The sequence below is a fragment of the Panicum virgatum genome, chromosome 5N (assembly GCF_016808335.1).
Source record: "Panicum virgatum strain AP13 chromosome 5N, P.virgatum_v5, whole genome shotgun sequence".
Classification (NCBI taxonomy): domain Eukaryota; kingdom Viridiplantae; phylum Streptophyta; class Magnoliopsida; order Poales; family Poaceae; genus Panicum; species Panicum virgatum.
The window spans coordinates 35,022,265-35,034,521 of NC_053149.1; positions in this window are offsets into that span (position 1 = coordinate 35,022,265).

Here is a 12,257-nt window from a genome sequence, read left to right on the forward strand (position 1 = left end):
AGATTGAAAACACTTCTCACTTCAGCTCCAATCTTGGCCCAACCCAACACTACAAAACCATTTGATGTCTACTGTGATGCTTCAGGCATAGAGCTCGGCTGTGTCTTGATGCAGGAGAAATGAGTGATTGCTTATGCTTCTCGATCACTCAAGCGCCATGAAGAAAACTATCCCACTCATGATCTTGAATTAGCAGTTGTGTTCCATGCTCTGAAGATCTGGCGACACTATCTTTTAGGTACATTGTGCAACATTTATACTGATCACAAGAGTCTCAAATATCTTTTCACTCAAGCTGATTTGAACATGCATCAAAGGAGATGGCTTGAGTTGATTAAAGATTATGAGCTCGAAGTGCATTATCATCCGGGAAAGGCAAATGTAGTTGCCGATGCACTAAGTCGCAAAGCTCACTGTCATTGCATTTCAGCTATACCATTAAGCGAGTCTCTTTGCTATGAAATGGAAAAGCTGAATTTAAGCATTGTACCACATGGCACATTGGCTCATCTAGAGCTTACTCCTATTTTTCGTGATCTCATCATCGCGGCACAAAAGCAAGATAAAGAGGTGAAGGAAATTCAGAGAAGACTATCAGAAGGAGACCCTAAAGTGAATTGCTTCCACCAAGATAGTGAGATTGTGTTATGGTTCAAGAGCCGAATGGTGGTGCCTAAGGACTTTGAGCTCAGAAAACAAATTCTTGATGAGGCTCATACCTCTCGACTATCAATACATCCGGGTAGCAACAAGATGTATCAAGATCTTAAACAACGATTTTGGTGGACTCGGATGAAAAGAGAAATTGCCAAGTATGTGTCCGAATGTGACATCTGTCGAAGGGTTAAGGCTAGTCATCTCAGGCCAGCTAGAACTCTTCAACCCTTGAACATTCCTGAATGGAAATGGGAGGATATCAGCATGGATTTCCTCGTCGGATTACCTCGAACACAAAAGGGATATGACTCCATTTGGGTTGTGGTGGACAGACTGACCAAGTCAGCACATTTCCTGCCAGTCAAAACTATATATCCAGCAAAGAAGTATGCCGAGTTGTACGTGGATCGCGTACTATGTTTACATGGTGTGCCAAAAACCATCATATCTGATCGAGGGACTCAGTTCATTGCTCGCTTTTGGGAGCAATTACATGCTAGCATGGGAACCCATTTTATTCGCAGCTCTGCATAGCATCCTCAAACCGATGGCCAAACGGAGAGAATAAACCAAATCCTGGAGGATATGCTTCGTGCATGTGTCTTAACCTATCCACAGAAGTGGGATGAATGTTTGCCATTAGCTGAATTCTCCTATAACAATAGTTATCAAGAAAGCATCAAAATGGCACCATTTGAAGCACTATACGGTCATCGATGTCGTACACCTCTCAATTGGTCTGAAACCGGAGAAAGAACTATCTTTGGGCCCGACATGGTTCAAGAGGCCGAAGAACAAGTCCGTCTTATCGAAGCAAACTTAAAGATCGCACAGTCTCGGCAGAAGAGCTATGCTGATAAAAGGAGTAGTCCACTCGTTTTTTAAGTCAGTGACCACGTCTATCTGAAAGTGTCACCTTGGAAAGGCATGCAAAGGTTTGGAATAAAAGGGAAGTTAGCTCCCCGCTACATCGGTCCATATCCAATTGTAGAAAGATGCGGTCCGGTGGCTTACTAATTGAATCTTTCAGCGAATCATTCAGCAGTTCATAAAATTTTCCATGTATCACAACTCAGAAAGTGTCTTAGAGTTCCGACTGAAGTTGTTGAAAGTGACTTGATTCAATTAGAGTCCGATCTCACTTATTCGGAGCATCCTATCAAGATTATTGATCGAAAGGATCGAGTTACTCGTCGCACCACCAACCGATTCTACATAGTTCAATGGAGCAGTCACTCTGAAGAAGAAGCTACTTGGGAGAAAGAGGAATTTCTAAAATCCAAGTATCTAGACTTTTTAAATGCTCATCTAGGTACTTCATCTTTGAACCTTTTCGCCTTCTTATATTCTCTCGTGTTTGAATCTCGGGACGAGATTCTTTTAAGGGGGGAAGGCTGTAACACCCCGGAGTTAATTTTTACGCTAATATCGTGTTTAATCGCTAATCATGGCTTAAGCACGTCATTAGCATTAACCGAGCCTGCGCATTAAACATTGTTTTAGCCATGTTTGTCTACGGTTTTCTCCTTGATCCGAGCCTCAAATCAACTTTCGCCCAAAACGAAAGTTGTAGATCTTCTTTTCCTCTACAACTTCTATTTTGACCAAATTTCAAGTTCCTATATGAAATTTGGAGTTTCAACTGGTCAAAATCGGTTCAAAACTTTTCAAATGCGGCACTGTTCTTCTCCTGTGCAATACTGTGCTCGTACGCGAGCCCATCCCGCGACTGACCGCCGGCGACTCCACGCGTCGGCCGGCGTCGATCCTCGCTCTCCGCGCAGACGAGCAGATGCGTCCCTATCCCTTCCCGAGGCCACGTCGCCCTTATCCATCCCTTGCCTCTCCTTCTTCCAGCTCGAGTCGAGCTGCCACCGCGCATAGCACGAGCTCGAGCCGCCGCCGAGCTCTGCGCCGACCACCCCTCGCCGTCCCACCTCGTCCTCTCGCGCCCAGCGCCGCGTGACCTCGCCCCGAAGCTCCTCCGTCCCTCCACGAGCTCGGCCGTGCCCTAACCCGGCCGGACTCAGGCCCCCAGACCGCCGGCCGCCATTGCCGCTCACCGGAGCTCCGCCCCCTCCGTTGATCCCACTCCTCCGGCCTCCCTTCGCCCAAATCGAATGCGCAGTGAGCATCTACGCGACCTACTCATGCTCCCCGTCCCTTTCCCCCTTCGATTCCGGCGCCACCGCCGCCGGGACACCGCCGCGTCGCCGTGGGCGCCCTGCTGCGCCGCCAGCACACATCGCACGCCGCCCCTGCGCGAGCCTGCTCACCATCGCCGCGCGCCCTGAGGCCGCCAAGCCTCCCTGGGCACTGCGTCGCCCAGCCTCGCGGCCGCCTTGCTCCACCGTGGCCGGAACGGCCCGGCCACCGCGCGCCGCCGCAAGCCGCCGCCGCCGCGCCAATGCGGCCACTGGCTCTGCCCTAGGCTGCCCCCACACATGCCCATACTCGGCTGCGGGCGTGCTGGGCCTTGCGTGCGAGGCCGCCGTGCTGCCCCGCCAGCCGGCCAGCCCACGGCCGCCGCGCGCGCGCTCGGCGCACCGCCGGCGGGCGTGGCCAGGGCAAGCCAGGCAGAGCAGAGGAACCCCCCCTCTCTCCCTGTTCCACTGCGGGTGGGACCCGCTGGTCAGTGGGGGGGTTAGGGGTGGTTTTTGTTTTTTTTAATTGATTGGAGTGAGGTTTGCAAAATTCACATAAAATCAAGGAAAAATGCTAAAATTGTAAAATAATTTTTTTAGGTTTCTAAAATCAAGATCTTCAGAAGAAAAATACTTGTGCATGGGAAATGTCACTTTTGCCCCTGATAAAAACTCAGTTTGTGTTTAACCTAGTTTATTTAATACCAGTAGTTCCATTACTCTAAAAATTGTGAAATTTATTTAGTAGATTACACTTTGTATGTGTAGTCCACTGAAAATTTTTCAGGTGCATGGCTTATGTGCGTGTGTGTGGTTCTATTGTTGTTTGTTTTTCTTTTCTAGGGTTAAAGTAAATACTTTTCTATATCAATAAATGTTGGTAATTTATTTATGCACTCCTTATCAGTAGTTTTTCATGATAGAAAAGTTGTGCTACTAGATCCTTGTGGCATGTTAAGTTTTGATCTTTAATTAGTTCCTAGCTTCAGTTTTATCCTTTATTCTTGTGGTTAGTTAATTTTCAGTCCGTAACTAATGTTTTCCTTGTGCTCTAGGTGTGCGATTAGTCGTCCCATGTAAGTTTAATAGCCTTGCTTGATAGGAAACACTTCAGGCTAAAATAGGTTGGAAACTGAACCCTCCTAGTGGCGCCATGTCTTTCTTTTGCTCTGTTCTCTTTAATTGCTAGATAAATGATTACCAGTCAGGTCTCTCTTTTAACCGCATTGCATTGCATCGTTTTGAAATGCATCGCATCTGAGCACTCTTGCGTCGCACTGTGTCCTAACTGTTGCATAGCATTCTTTTTCATACGTGTAGACACCGCGAATGAAGTCGCCTACGAGCTGATCGCCGAGCCGATCTAGGAGCCGCAAGCGGGAGAGCAGTAGGAGGACGCAGTCGAGCCCACTTCCGAAGAAGTTGCTAGCCTCGCTGACTTGCAAGGCAAGCCCCGGAGAATAACCCATAAATTCAATATATTAATGTTTAATTAAGTATTTGTGTATTTATGTTCTAGGAGTTGTATGGAACCCTAGTATGCATGTTTCCCTAGGTACCCGTGAGTCAATACTAGTATGCAGATGTCGATAGAAATGCTCTGCTAAGTAGGATCTCGGTAGAAGTCGAGTGATTCCTGTCGCTCGCTGTGACACCCTAGGTGTCTGCACATTAGTGTTGCATACCTTTTATACATCATGTGCTTGTTTTGCTTGAAAAAGGACCTTTTTGTAATTATAAAAGGTTATATGTGTAATATTGATTTTATGCAAGGGTCTTTCTGTAGTTTATTTGAATAGGGTGTGCAATTATAGCTTTTGTGGAGGGTGCTTTTGCAAAATTCAGTGCATTTATTACTTGGCAGGAAACTTTTCAAATCAGCCCAAGTTTGAAGTGAAATTTCATTGAAAAAGACAAGTTCCCTATGAATTCAAATTCCCTTCTTTGTTTTCAAAATTAGCTCTCTATCCTTTGATCAAATAAATTTTTGCACATCATCAAAGTTGTAGATCTTGAAAAGTTGAACAACTTTCATGTTGGGCACTTTTTCATTTGAGCCCTATTTTAAAAGTTATCGCTGGTTTACAGACTAGTCTATGGAAATGTTAGAAATTGCAAATCGATCCTTTCTTCCACCTCCAGCTCCTTTCCTCTGTTTTTCTCTGCCACCGCCGCTGTGCAGTGTCGCCGGCGCCGTGGAGAGCCCGCCCGGCCACGTTCTGCATCGCGCTGGCGCCCACGCGTCGAGCTGCTGCTCCTCCACTGCCCTTGGCTGCGCGCTGGTGCCTCCTCGCCTTGCCACGCCGCCCAGAGCAGCCCGCGCGGCCGCCACCTCGTCGTCGCGGTGGCGAGCCCGCTGCAGAGGCCGCCACCCTCTCCTCGCGCGCGCCCGAGCACTACAAATACCCCTGAAACCGATTCCCCTCGCTCTTTTGCTCTCTCCTCGCTCCCACGCCACAGAACGCCGCCTCCGTCGCCCACAGAACCCCGGCGAGCTCACCCCCACCGCGGAGCCGCCATTCCAGAGCAGCTCCACCCCTACAGCCCCGACCAATAGCTTTGCCTCGTCCTAGCGCCGCTCCTCGACCGCTTCCCCTCACCCAAACCCCACGAGAACCACCCCACCGCCATGCTCCGAGCACTGCAAGCCGCCGCTCACCGTCGACACCCCATCTCCGACCACCCTAGCCTCGATTCCAAGCACCAAGAGGTGCGCATTGACCTCTACTCCATTTCCCCCAACCCATCCCTCGCCGCCGGTGAGCCTAGGCGCCGGTGGCAGCCAGTCAAACACCGCCTCCCCCTCTGACCTGGCCAAGGACTTCGGTGTTTGAATTTGAAAACCCCAGGGGGCTATCTGCGTTGTCAGTGACTCAGTGGAATAGTGCTATAGGGACTTCTTTGCTATGTTTTTCTGTGAACTTTGAAATTCAATATCAATTCATAGGAAATTCGTAAAATAGCAAATATTGATGTTCTAGAATCCTTGTGTAAAGCTCTATGAAATAGAATCATAATATGTTAGGATTTTGTTGAAAGTTTTTGCTGTACAAGTTAATTTGTGTCACTGGGTACATAAAGACTAGATGTTTTATCTTTTTCTTAACTGCTGATTGAAGCCATGTCTTGCAGTGAAATTTTTATGGTAGCTTGTTCTTGTAACACTAGTTTTGATATAAAAATTTCGTGCTCAGTTCCCTTGTGTAGCTTTTTATTTGATTTAATCCTTGTTTAGTAGGATTTATTTATGATAAATAGTTTATTTTCATGATAAATCATGAAAATATTCCTTAGTGTTCAACTGGAGTATCTTAGCTTGTCCATGAAGTTTGAGCACCAGTTCATGGCTAAAACAGGAGCTAAAAATGAATCTTTATAATCTGTTGTCTATTTTGTTTATTTTCTAAGAATTAATTATATGTATATAAAATCATGAAAAATTCACAGTATATAGCTCATTTCTTTGTAGACCTTCTATTAAATTTTTAGATTCTGCTTTGCTCTAGTCTGATCTGTATAATTCAAGCTTGTTCTAGGTGTTGTCTGAATGAATGATTTGTTGTGAATAAATGGCTATATGTTTTGGCATGATTTTTACAGGGTAGCTTAATCTGTTCATGTTATGTTTAGGGTAAATTTTTATAAATTTATTTCTATTTGTGCTTTGAGTTGTTTAACTATTAGAAAACCATGACTTACTTGTTATAGGAAATCACCCCCACTTGTTTATGAAGTTAGTAAACTTCATTTGTGTTGTTGATCATGATGCCTTGTGTAGTTAGATTTGTTATTTAACTACTCTATAAACGATTGCCCATGTGTGTTTATAATACTGTTCTTGCATTACATATAGATACGACTGGTTTATCGGACGGGACGTACGAGCTGATCCCGGATTCCAAAGGAGGTGATCTCGAAGCTCAAGCGAACACCGCCGTACTAACTGAAGCCCCGGACCAAAGTTCGGAAGAGCCTAGAGCTGAAATAGTTAGCGACTACCGAGAAGGCAAGCCCCGGACATAACCTATATTTCAAAGTATTATCAGTTATTGTTATTACTTATGCATTTACAGTTCTTAGGATTTGAATTGAAACCCTAGATGCATGATCCTAGGAACCTATGTACTGAACACTAGACTTGAGTTCGACTACTTGCTAAGCTTATAAGACCGGTAAAAGTCAAGTGATTGCCTGTCACTCGCGAGTTCTATAGGAATTGATTGTTTACCTTTCTGTTATCAATATAAGGACGACAGACGGGGTTGTGTTCGATATCATGACCTTTTGTGAGACCCCGTCTGTGTCGATGAACTTGCTAAGGTCGCGGTGTGTGGTAGCGGTGGTTAAGTTTTTGAAAGTACTAGCCACGTGCCGTAAATATGGTACGCGGCAAGCCTAGTAGCCGATTGGACCGGGGAGTGGATATACCTGACACTCTCTCTTAGGGATAGGTTTTATTTTTATGTTGCGCAACACTATGACTTCGAGGGACAAGGTTCGGCCTTGGAGCCCTGTAGTTGGGGAGAGTGTTCCTATCCACAAGCCGGAAAGAAAGGTCAACGGTTGTTTGGGAATGACCCGACGGTGTTCCAGACGTGTGTATTAGGTTTACCTGGCCAGGTTAAGAAATTCGATTCGAATCGTCTGCTTCTCACAGTTTGGGACTGCTTGATCCCTTTGCCACATAGAGTAATAAGAGCAACAATATTATTTATCAATCTTGATGTTTGCTTAGTTGCTACCATGATTGGATAGTAGTTGCTTACATAGAATGGTTAATCAACTAGAATCTTGAAAGCTAAAACTTGAAAGTAAGGATCTACTCTTTATTGCTTTTTAGCAAAAGGAAAACCAGAGCCTCACAGAACCTTGCATAGTCTAGCTAAAGTGGGCTACTTATACCCATTGACGGTTAAGTCTTGCTGAGTATTAGAATACTCAGCCTTGTTGTTGAAACCCTTTTCAGGTATGAGTTTTGAGGATCAAATTGCTAGCTTGACCTATCCTTGCTCATTGCCTCCTGGCTGGTCCGTAGAGTGGGATACGTCTGCGACCGGCAATGACTATGACGAGTGATACCATGCTTGGGCTAGCCTGGTATCCCTTTTGCGACGTGTTGTAGCCGTCGTGTTTTATCTTCCGCTGTCTAAACTCTGAACTTAAGTTATGGCTTGTATAACTGTTTTACTTAAGTTGGTTTTTGTAATAATGGTTTGAACTGGTTTGTAATCAATATTATGCCTGTGTTGTAAAAAAGCTTTGCATGTCTAGGTAATGGGCTAAGTATACCCAAAGTCGGGTAAGCCTTGCTGAGTATTAGTATACTCAGGGTTGTTGTTGTAACCCTTCTGAGCAGGTTGTGTCCCCGCTGACTTCGAGGAGGTCTGTGCATCCTGGATTGGACAACCACTTCCTCCTGGGTGGACCGTCGAGTGGGCCCCGTCTTCCCCGTGAAGATTGGGCAGGTTGGCATCACATCGGTGGGCAGGATGTGGAGATCACCTTGTATCGTCGTCGTGGTTATCGTATTGTATTTCGAACTCGGTCTTAAACTTCTGTTGTGTTTTGAACTCTGTCGTTTGTACTTAAAGCTTTTATGTAAAACCCGTGTTGTAAATTAATTTGAAGATTTCTGTATGCTGGTATCACCTGTGCTCATCTTCGTGCGGGTCTGCACCCATTTCTTCGCCACATCATGTCCTCCTTTCTCCCCAAGTCTCCTGGAGTCTTCTAGAGTTTATGCCTTTCACGATTGCACCCCATTAGACGTTGTTATCTTCAAGATTTCTTCGAGGAAAAGGATAGGATGGAAAATCCTTCCTTAAATCACTCTTTGCTTTGCTTCGCCCCGAAGTATCTTGATCTTATCTTGTGGGCTTTGTCCTTTGGGCTTCATTGGAGGGTGGATGTGCACGAACGGGCCTCTAATCATCATGGCCTTCGGTCCTTTGTTCGGGCTTTGGCCTTCGTCTTTTTTCGTGTCATCGCGTGATCGTGGGCCTCGTCATTTCATGCTCCAAAATTGGTCAAAAACCTGCAAAAACGAAGTACCTCCAAAATATATGTGCAAATGCGAAAACGACCAATAATTGTGCCGAGGTTAGGATGGTTAGTGATTTTGATATTAAATTCATGCCATTATCAAAGTTAAACATGAGATAAAATTGATACTTAAGGAGCGCCAATGTTCCCCCCATGCTTAAACCTTGCTCGTCCTCGAGTAAGTCTTTGATAAAAATCAGCGTTGCCTTTCAGTGTCCAATCCCTACACTTGATCATACACGAGAAAACACAATGCTCCCAAAAATATTTTGCAGTTAATAGTTCAAGTTGTAACTAGCTTTTTCAATGTGGAAGATAGATACAAGTTAAATGCTTCCCCACAATTATTAAGCACATGCTCTCAAAATTAAACAAGTCTCAGAATTAAGAAAGTAAGTTCCATAAGTAATGCTAAACCAATATCAATAATTTAAACCTCATTGCAATTTGCTCATGGAAACTCTCAGCTCATCTTGTCTCTCAAACTTGCTAGAACTTTCTCCTTTCTTTCTCTCATATGTATGTGTGAGGCTTTATCTGGAGCTCTGGAAAGGTTAGTCCTAACAAAAGATATTATAATCAAGATATTATCAAAACAAGAAATACTTCTTATGGATTTACCGAGACTCGTCAAAAAGACCATTGGAAAATAATTTCTTTATGGAGAGGGAGAGAATGGAACACACACTTTAGATGGTGGACATGTGCAAATGGAAACGGTTGATCCCAAGGCACAATTGAAGTCCTTGTTATCGGATTGCACAAGGTTGGAATAATTGAGTATAGAATAATCTTCAAAGTACCTGGAGTTTAATGAATCTAAAGGAACCGAGGAGCTTTTCATCATCATTCATTTTTTTCTTTTCTCTCTCCCCTTTTTTTTCTTTCTTTTTGCTCCTCAGAACCGTTGGCAACACAATGCACTTACTCCACCTCCCCCCATGCTTGAACGTTTGCTTGTCCTCAAGCAATGAAGTGATGATAACTTGATGGAGTGAGTGCACAAAACCTTTATCAATTCTCTGGACTCAACTTTGGAATTCAAGGGTGCATCTCCTCGTGAAAGATTGAAGCCAACAGAGGAGGAAAAGGGGCAGGCCAGCCGGCCTAGGGGTGTTGGGCCGGCCGGCCTACTGTCTGTAGGCCTCCAATTCTTTAGATTTTTCTTCTGCGAACTCTTTGATGCTTCCCAAGCTTATGTTTTACTGAATTTTGCTCTTGATTCCACTGTTTTGCCATCGAAATAAAAATATATACTCAATATATAGGTTGTGGTCAAGGAGGTGTTTCACAAAAAGATGTTTTTGGTTAAGGGTGGATATCCAGCGAGGTTTGCGATGTTCCCGGTATAGAAACTCACAATGCATGGATAGAATGGCTAGCAAAAGAGAGGTACGCAAAAATACGGAATGGTCAGCTTCTTAGTCTCGTACCAAAGAAGATAAATCCTGAATTAATTCACCTAAAAATAATTCTTGCTCTATGGTTTGTTATGATATATCATTTAGGCTTGTAGAAGGGTAGAGCAATTGCAAAAGGTATCATTGACAAGGTTAGCTCAAAATTAAATCCAAATTGAATTTTCCTTGACAAGCTTAAGTAAGAGAGCAAGAATAAAAGATATGAGTCTTAATTTATCATAACCTCCACAATTGAATTAGCCGGCATATAATTAATTTTCAGATCATGTTAGAGAGAGCATTAGTTTAATCATGCATAAACAAGGCACAAGAAAGTAGACAAGACGGCAATGATCATCATATTTTATCATGGCACAAACTTTCTATCATCATTACTAACCATAATATTAAAGCGTGGGTGATGCATTTATTTATCATGGTGATGAAAACAAAAGAAAGCAAATTGCACACATGCTGAAAAATAAATAAAACAGAAAATTGCTACGCACACACAAGCTTGCACACATGCTTAAAATAAATGAAAAGAAATAGAAAAATCCAAACCACACGTGCGAGCATTTTATTCATGGTCTTGTCGTCGATCACTCTCCTTGATTGGCTCTTGCATTGTATCCTTGGTCATAATACTGCTAAAATGCTCCTCCATTAAATTGTTCCGGTGGCGCCAGGCCTAGAAGTCCCATTTGATATGCAATTCTTGCGGTTCCATCTTCTAGTTGGCTTGTGTGCCTCCGGATGGCGTCTATGTCTTCCATGTTTCTTCTTGCATAGGCACCCATGATTCTCATTCCCTGTTCCGGTCGAGGGAGGTCAAAGTATTGTGCTCCAAATGATAGGTCGGGCATCTCTCCTTGGTATAACGGGGGTGGGTAGCCGTAGTTGCTAAATGGTGGGGACGCCGCCGCAGCATGCCCCCATGCTTGATCTTGGTTCCCTTCCTATTGACTCGTCCATCCTTGCGGGTATCCTTGTCCACTTGATGCACCTTGAAATTCATTCCTCCAATAAGCGGAACTTGGAGGTGGAAGGTCTACTTCCAAGTCTTCTTGTTGTGCCGATGCCGATGTTCCTTCAATTAACCTTCCTCTTTTTGATTTCTTCACCTTTTTTCCAATATTTTCAACTCACCAATCAGTCCTCTCTCTTGCGAATAATTTTAGCCTTTGATTGGGGAGGGAAATATCCATCTCAAAAATAGTGAATCCCTTCTTTTCACCCCCTCCGATATAATGGCCTTGCCTCAAATGGTCAATCCCAATATCTCTTCCCGAGACATAATATTTTTGGATCACTCGTAACCTCGGATTCATGGCTCGGCCTATCATTGTGAGATAACACCCCGGACCAACTTCTCCCGTACTGGATGATGCTTCACAAATCCACCTTTCAACCATGATGTAGGTGGGATCAATCACTTGCTTTTTCACCAATGCAGCATACATCCAATTTAATTCTTGGTCGGTGACCTTCGATTCTCTCCTCCTGGTGACATCCTCATGATGCCACTCATGGTGACTCCTTGCTGCACACACTCAAAAACAAACACACCGGGCGTTTCTTGCCGGCGGGAGAACAATATATCGAAGAGTGGAGCAAACTAGGATTTGTGGCGAATTTTCGGAGATTTTTGGAGTAGATTTTGGTGGACGAATTTTTCAGGGCTCTAACTGATGTTTCTGGGTGAAGAACTTGAAGAACATAAGCAATGAACTGAGTGAGGAGCGTACCTGTCAAAGGGGAGCACCAGAGTACTTAAAAAGGGGCCAGGCCGGCCGGCCTAGGGCCTTGGGGCCGGCCGGCCTAGGGCATTTTTGGCTCTCCTCCACATCAATTTTCTCTGGTGGCTTGCGGGTGCAATTATTTGCTTCTGTCCAGTACATCTTTCATGCTTTGCACCATCCAAATCCTGTGAACCACTCCTTCTTTGACTTTGATGTCCACTTGCAACATTATTTCTTCACTTTGTGTAATTCACCTTGTCCCATGCTTAATC